The 7927-nt window shown below is 49.6% G+C and overlaps 1 long non-coding RNA gene across 1 annotated transcript; it reads left to right on the top strand.

The window, feature by feature from the left end:
• Positions 1 to 4594: 4594 nt before the first annotated feature.
• Positions 4595 to 5566, top strand: LOC118256157 (uncharacterized). The gene is made up of 2 exons (XR_004781157.2): positions 4595 to 4739; positions 5234 to 5566. It is a non-coding gene; the product is annotated as an uncharacterized LOC118256157 (long non-coding RNA).
• The last annotated feature ends 2361 nt before the right edge of the window (positions 5567 to 7927 follow it).

Below are 7927 nucleotides of genomic sequence, written 5' to 3'. Positions count from 1 at the left end.
AAGAGACACAGGCAGGCCTGAAGGGAGGGGACCCGCAGCGGTCACATCCAGCCGTGGACTCGGGTCCAGCTCTCACAAAGATGAATCCAAAGCGCCTGTGGGAGGCCACAGGGCCCTTGGCCAGGGACGGAGTTGCAGTTGGACCACAGCTGCCTCTTGCCGTGCTGTTGTCACAGGGAAGCGCTGGTGAGTGAAGCCTGGAGCGTCCATTGCCTGCAAGAACACCGAGACTCACATTGACGCAGCCCTGACACAGCCAGGGAACATGACAGCGGGACAATTCATCCCACTGGGTCCCTAGGACGTCCCCAGGGTTGTAGGGTCAGTGCAGATAACATAGTTTTTGTATTCATATTCTTGCAACAAGGAGATCAGGAGCAAGAGTCAGCTGCTCCCTAAGGGAGATGGAGCGAACATGACCACGGCAGAGGGACCTGCTCACCGGAGGCACCCTCCCACCAGGCCTGAACGCAGCGGGCAGGGCCAGGCGCTGGGTACAGGGCCTACCAGCAGCCCCACAAAATGCAGCAGGTGTTGTGCACCCAATTTGAAGTAATCTTCGGTTTTTAACAAGATCCACACATCCAGGAGGAACATTTTTTTCTCTTTTTTAGTTGAAAGCTGCAAATTATCGAAAGCCTTACTGTTGCACTCCCCAGTCGCTCTTGGGCAAACAAAAGACGGTTCTAAATGTGCTTTTCAATTAAAACAATCCAGATGCCTTTTGCTCATGACTCACCCTTGTCTCCCTTTAGCCTTTAGTCTTAAACTGCTTCACTGTTTGGTCTGATTAGCAGTGTCTACTCGGGGCAGAGGAGGCACTGGAAGAGCCTGAGGTATTGCAGGTCAGGATTAAAGTGCTCTGCATGCCATTAACTGTCAAAACTATAACGAGCTGAAATCAGGGCAATTAGATTGCTCATGGATTACAGCAGCAACCGCTGCAGCTATTCATTCCACATGCTGTGCGCTTAAACCACAGCCTTGACACTAAAGTGACGTGATTAAAAGCAAGTGTCGGAGGCTCAGATCTATGCAAGAGCTCTGCAGGCAGGGTTAAGTCCACAGCTTCTTCAGAGGCCTTCTGGGGTTGGACACCCCAGGGTCTGGGAAAGATCTCCAGCCCCTCAGCAGAGCCAGCTCGGCTTTCAAGGCTGTAATGCCATCGCGTGGTTAGCGCCGGGAAGGGGAATTGCAGGGCTCTCTCCGCAGAGTTTGATGGAAAGCATGGCTCTTGTTCAGACAGACAGAAAGCCCAGAAGTACCTCTGCTTAACAAGTTAGGGTCTAAGAGAAAATCTGTCTCTGACAGAAAAGTCCCTGCTCTTGCTTTGAGAGAGGGAAAATGATTAATTCCATTAATATTTCTCCTTCTAGTTCAATTCTCTAGCTAAGAAAGCAATTTCTTTCAGGCTGAAGAATCTGATTTGGGTCTCTACTTGGGTACTGAGGGCTAATTTTCTCTTTCAGCATGGAAGGACACAGTGCCATATTGAACCAGTAAAGGTATTTTTCTTCCCTGATTGAAGCTGGAGAGTTCAGCGAGGTCAGCTTTGTTGTAAACCTCCACACCGACATCAGTGCTCAGATGCATGCTAAAGGGCATGGAGAACCAGCACAGGAAACACAGGAACTGTGAAGCTGGAAACAATAAAATCAAGCACCAGCTGCACAGCTAGCACAAACTAGTGAGCAGGCTAGTCAGCTCTCTGCTTGCCCCTTTTACTGCACGTCAGACACACAAGGTAGGAAGAGACAGTCAACTGCTTCCTGGTCTTTTTTCAGCCCAAGGACACAGGGGCTGTTACGTGTGGGCTGCTCCTCTCCCAACACAGCCTGCCTCATCCCAGGTGATGCTGGGGCTTGTTCTGCCCACAACAGCCATAGATCTGTGCAGGCACAATTGCAGGTGCTGCGCGGTGGAGAGCATTAGGCACTTTCCCATTTAGTGTTGAAGCTGGTGACTCATTAACTTTCCCCTTTCGTCTCTCAAGTATCTCAGCAAGACAGCGGACACTGTGGAAAAACTCCTCTCCACAGAGCTGCCCCACAGGCCAGCACAGCCCAGAAATGGAGGGACAGCCCTCTGTCTCGTCACCAGCAAGGCATCTACATGTGGTTTTCTTCTCATCATGGGTTGCTCACAGAGCAAAGACACTGTGGGGAGCGCTCAGAAGAGAGCCCCCCAGCACAGTGAAGTGCACCCCAACTGCTCACAAACCAGCCCAGGATGGTCAAACTGGACAGGGGCTGCAGAACAGTTGCTAAGCGAGGGGTGCCAGGAATGAAGGACAGCAGTTTCTCGGCTGTGCTCCAAGACAGAAGGGCCAGGCGTATTGCCAAAGCTGATGAAAAGTTACAGTGATGGAGGGACAAGTAACAGCAAACATAGAGGGCACTTCGTGGTTTTGGTTCTTGAAGTCCCGTTGCCCGTGGCTGCGGTACAGGCAATGCGCTCTTCCAAACCCCTGAGCCAGCTGCCTGAGCAACAGCTCCAGTTTGGAAGCTGTATAATTCATTAGCGCAGCACGGGGTGCAAACTAATATGCCCTGCCTCTCATAGTTAGATGTTTTCAACAGGACCAAGGAGATGCTTCAAAAGCTTTCTGAATGCCAAATATCAGAACTCAGTGAATCTCCATGCCAGGAACAGCCTCTTACTTCACAGCATAGATTTCCCTGCGCTCCTGCACAGCTTTCCTGGGTAGTTACTGGGCACGGAGCATTGGTTCCTCACATGCAGTGAGCGGGGGTCAAACAAATGTGTGCATATTATTTGCAAAATTTGGATAAAAGGTGTTATGCCAAGGGAAGCATATCAGCTCTGCCATGGGGATCAAGTAAAGCCCATTTCTGCCACAGCTTCCTGGCAAACACACTCTCTACATCTGCTGCAGCCCTTCCGACTGCTGAGAAATTGCTCCTGGAACAGGCCGAACCCAGCGATGGCTTGCTTGGAGCCTGTGCTGCAGCAGTCCTGCCAGGTCCTGGTTTGCAGAGCGGAGCATAACCACACGGCGAGCGCGAAGAGCGCCTGGCTGGGCAGCAGGTCCTCCTGCGTGCCTGCACTGCCTGACCGAACAGCGGCCACAGCGCTGGCCGCATAGGCTGCTTGACTGGCCAAGAGCTTTTGGGGGGGTTTCATCTGCTTAACCGTGCTGTGCTTCCTCCTCTCCCAGGCGGGATTTCAGCCTCAGCCAATGTCAGAAACATCGCATTATTCTTTGATACTGAGATACCTGCTAGGCCTGTTGTTCATTTTCGCTTGGCAGAGGCTAAATACACGCTCTTTTTCTCCCACAAGTGCAGTGTTGGGGACTCTGATGAGTCTGAGATGCTTTGTTTCAAGGCAGTTTAGAGATATGTTACCACAAAACAAAAGCACAGCCGGCCTTCAGAAGAGCTCCTCTTGTCTAGACAGAGCCTCCCCTAAACTCCCTGCATCCCAGCACAACCCTGCAGTCTGTATTCAAAGCAACACAACAGGCTCCAGAAGCCTGCTTAACCCCTGTCGAGTAAATGCTCAGTTACAGAATAAAGGACAGATCATGTCTGTGAGATTTTGCTCCCATAAATAAGCAGGATGGTTTGAATCAGGGCATGAACCACTCTTCTGGCACAGTGCGAGGGATCCACTCGAGGGATTTGCGCCAGCATGCAGCTGCAATGCTTCCCAAATATCTGTAAAGTGGACCTCTAGGGAAAGCCCATCTCACGTGTGAGCATGGCTGGTGATCAAAGGGCAACATTCACCCCCTCATAGAATATAATCTAAAGGCAGAAGGGACTGCTTGTTCCCTTCCTCTGCTCTGCCCTGTGGTGTTAGGCCCATCCACACCGAGCCCAATCACTTGTGTGAAACAAAAACATTTCAGTCATTAGGAGCCAAAACTGGAATGTGCCGCAAGCACAAGATATGGCAGACCGTGGCACAACCAGTGTTGGAAACTCCTGCAGGAGCAAGAGCAATGCTTTACGATGCAGAAAGCAAAATATCTGCAGCTCTAAAGCATCCACCTTTTTCTATGTCCCTGTCCAAGCCCACTGCCCCCCTCAGCTCCTGGCCTCCCCTCGGGCCAGTACTCCCCGCAGCCCTGCAGCTCAGGTGTGGGGCTCAGCGTCCTGGCCCTTCCCTACCCACCGCACCCTGGTTCAGTGGAATTTGTGCCCCACGGACAGTCCCTGGAATAAACGAAAGGCCGATGCTGCGGGAAGAGGGAGCAAGCTCAAGAACAATCATGGAAAAGCACCGAGTGAGCCAGCCCCATTTCCTGGGCAATCCCCACCTCACGCAGCAGCGGCTGCAGCGCCCTGTGGGACCTCACGCTGTAGGGGCATGAGCGGGGCACTGCTGCAAAGCGCTTTTATAACCTTCAGCGCCTGGTCACGGACACTCGGGGCATTTACTCTGTCTTTACTCTCGCGGGCACCGCGCGGCCAGACACAACCCAACCGCCGACACCAACGCGAACCCCACCGGGGGCCTCGCCTCCGGTCCCCGCAGCTTCCCCCGGCCGCTCGGGGTGGGGGGAGGCCCCGAGCCGGGCCCGCCCTGAGGGCGAGGCCGAGCCGAGCCGGGGCGGCGCCTGCGGAACCACCTCGGCGGCGCGGCCGGGCCCGGCCTCTTTGGGCGCCGCGGCCATGAGGTGAGGTGGGGCCGGGCTGGGCCGGGCCGCCATGAGGTGAGAGCGCGGGTCTGGGCGTCTGCTCCCCTCCCGGGCTGTGGAAGCGGGGTACACCGTACGTTTCCAACTTATTTAAATAGATATATATTATTTGTTTTATTTATTTATTTATTTATTATTTATTTATTATTTGTTTAAAAATACTTATTTAAAATAAAATCTATTTATTTATTTTTTGTTTTAAATATGCTTTATTTTATTCTTCCGTACGCTCCGTACGGCGGAGGAGCCCCCCCGGGGCCGTGGTGCCGGGCCCAGCCCCGTCCCGGCGGGTCGGCCCAGCGGCAGTCAGCCCCCGGCGCGGCGCCGTGCCCGGGCGGCGTTACACCGCTGGCAGAGGAGCCAGCGCCTGCCGAGAGTGGAGCGGCTCCGCGTGGAGCCGGTCCTAGAGAGGAGGCGGACAAGGCCCTGGTGCTGCGGGGTTAATTGTGGAGCGGGTGTGGTGTTTGTAAGCGCATCTTCAGTGTGAAAACGGGTGGGGTGGTTAGCTGGGTTTGGGGTCTCGGGGTGTTACTCGGGTTGACTCTGTTGTGTGTTTTCTGTCCCCAGGTAAATGGGGTTGTGCCTTCCCCTGCCCGCAGGGGCAGCAGTGCTGGTCAGAAGAAAAGAGTAGCCGGCGGTCCTGCCCTGAAGATCCCCATTCAAATGAAATTCGAGAAGATGGAAGCCGTAACCCACGGTTATGAGTTCTGCCAGAGAGGGGGTTGTTTTCAGGATCTGGCATCCTGAAAGGGTCTGTGAACTTGGAACATCAGAGGTTGGTTTTAGGCAAGGTATAAGACAAATTACCAAAACGGTTTGTTAATTGTTAAGCCGATCTCACTGCTTGTTTAAAATTACATCTTTCAATTGACCTATTTATTAAATTTATTTATATTTAAACTTGGTCTTCTTGTTTTTTATTGTGTCATAAGGCTGCCAGGTACAGGGGGATTTGAAAGTCATGTTGGATCCAGTCAGTAGGAGATTGGGGAGACAGGAAGGCAACACTGGGTGGCTGGTGCCTCCCCTGCCATGTGCACGCTCCTCCATAGCTTCTGTTGAAAGAAGATTTTTAACAAGGCTTCTTTTCCGCCTGCACTTTGAAGGAGATTACATGCGCAAAGTTTTCCTTAAAGGAAATAAGGTCTGGTGTTCTTATTTCTACTGTGATAAAAGATTACTCGGCCAGTACAACTTCACAAGAAAACCTTTCCATACTTCAGGTCCTGACTTGAAAGAACTTTATAATTATCTTCCTTCCCTGGACCTGGAGGGAGGTGGAAGCCCACCAAAAAAAAAAGGATTTGTAGAAGGCTGCGAAGTATGTAAAATATATTGGAACTGGTGGGGAGGGAAAAGAAGACAATTACGTATTCAGAGGGGGAAAAAAAAACCACCTCCGTTTAACTAGAGTGATTGATTACATGTTAGAGGGGTGTATTACTCTCACCAACGTGCCTGACCCATCATAGATGCTACTGTAGCTGAGGTGTCATATATGAACAAATGGAGAAGCAGTGACGCAAGTACACAATGCTATCTGGAAGTGTGATGCTGTCTATATATAGGTTGTTAGTGGTGAGTTAATAACCATGGGGCTTTTGATAAAATAATAGCACATGTAGCGTTAGTTAACAGGTTTTGAGGGTTTATGTCTAGTGGGTGCCTGCCACATAGTTCTGCATAAATGAATTGCAGTGCTTAATTTTTTGAGAGCTCTCCCAGTCTATAAATGGCCCTAATGCTAGTCACTTATCTGTAAGCCCTTCTATCCAGCTGACAAAACATCAATGACTGAATATGCGTTTGCTATATTCTATATAGAAATACTCGTAAAAGTATTCAAACATTACTGGAGAATATTTTTTATTAATGTATGACATACACAAGTATAATTTGGCTCTATATGACCAAGCTCTACATGCAAAACAAATAGCTGGGTTTCCTATGGGTTTACGTGGTATCTAGCAACCTTCCTCTTCCCCAATATTCAGCCACCTCCTGCTGTTCCCCTGGGCACAAGGCACTGAGCACTGAACCAGGAGGGAAGCTGTGGGGGCCCTTACAGCAAGCTGTCTGCCGCTACCCTTGGGATGGGTGTGGGTATGAGCTCCCATGGCAAAGGCTTTTTACCTGCCAAGAAACAAACTTGTTGGGTGAGAGATCTCCTACATCTATTTCTGAAACAGGCAAAAAAAAAAAAAGGAATATCTGCTCTCAGTCACAGAAAGTGTGTGCTATGTAGACAATAAATTCATGCTGACTGGCTTCTTTCTTTGAAAAACTTTTTTGTGATAAAGGTCTAATACGTTCATCTCAGGGCTGAACCCAACACTTTGAGGATTGAATGTAATAAATGTTACCCAGCAATCAGCAAGAGCTCAGGCTTAGGGAACTGGAGCTCTGTGTTACCTAGGCAGCTGTGCTAGCAGCATAGTGGTGGTCAGTGCTGCGTGACTACTTTTGCAGTGCAAATGCAGTCAATAAAGGTCAGAATAACTTGCTCCCCATCTGGTGCCTTGACCGAAGGACAAAAAAGGGAATCAAAGGAGAATGGTCACATGGTCTGAGAGGAAGAAAATGCTGGGGTTGAAATAAAGTCAGGAAAATGGAGTGAGGCCAGCTTTCATACTGAGGAAATGCTAACGGGATTTGGGATTGTGTTCATCAGCACCATGCATTTTGTGAGCTGTATATGACTGGGCAAAAGTAGCTGGATTGCTTTACATTTCATCAAGAAGCTTTGCTCAGCTCTTGCTGCTCTGCAATACTCAGAAGTATTGTTAACTTAGATGTGTGTGTTTGGTTTTGAGCGCTAAATTGTTATTCTGAGCTTGTTAAGAGCTGAATTTCTTGGAATTGCCCTCTGAGCACTTTCACATTATTTCAGGATTCTTTGCACCAATCCTATTCTTTTTCAAGTACTTTTCAAGTGTTATTGTTTCATTGTGCTCTCCAGCCACACGTAGAGAAGAAAAATTAGCCTGTGATGAATTCCAAAGGGAAATTTTTGTTTTCCCTGGGAGACTGAATTCAGCTACATACCCTTACCACAGTAAAAGCTTCCTGGATGATAGAGAAATAAATAAATTTCACCACAACACGATGGAGAAATTGATAATTTCGCCACAACATTAAACGGAAAAGGTATTGGCTGTGAAAGAATTTAAAAGCACGGATATTATTTGTGTGAGCCTACAAATGCTGTCTGGTCATAGCACCACATTTAAGGAGAGCAGACCAAGAGTGAACTTTCCTCCT

This window comes from Cygnus atratus, chromosome 14 (genome assembly GCF_013377495.2).
Source record: "Cygnus atratus isolate AKBS03 ecotype Queensland, Australia chromosome 14, CAtr_DNAZoo_HiC_assembly, whole genome shotgun sequence".
NCBI classification, from domain to species: domain Eukaryota; kingdom Metazoa; phylum Chordata; class Aves; order Anseriformes; family Anatidae; genus Cygnus; species Cygnus atratus.
This window is presented reverse-complemented; position numbering and strand designations above follow the sequence as displayed.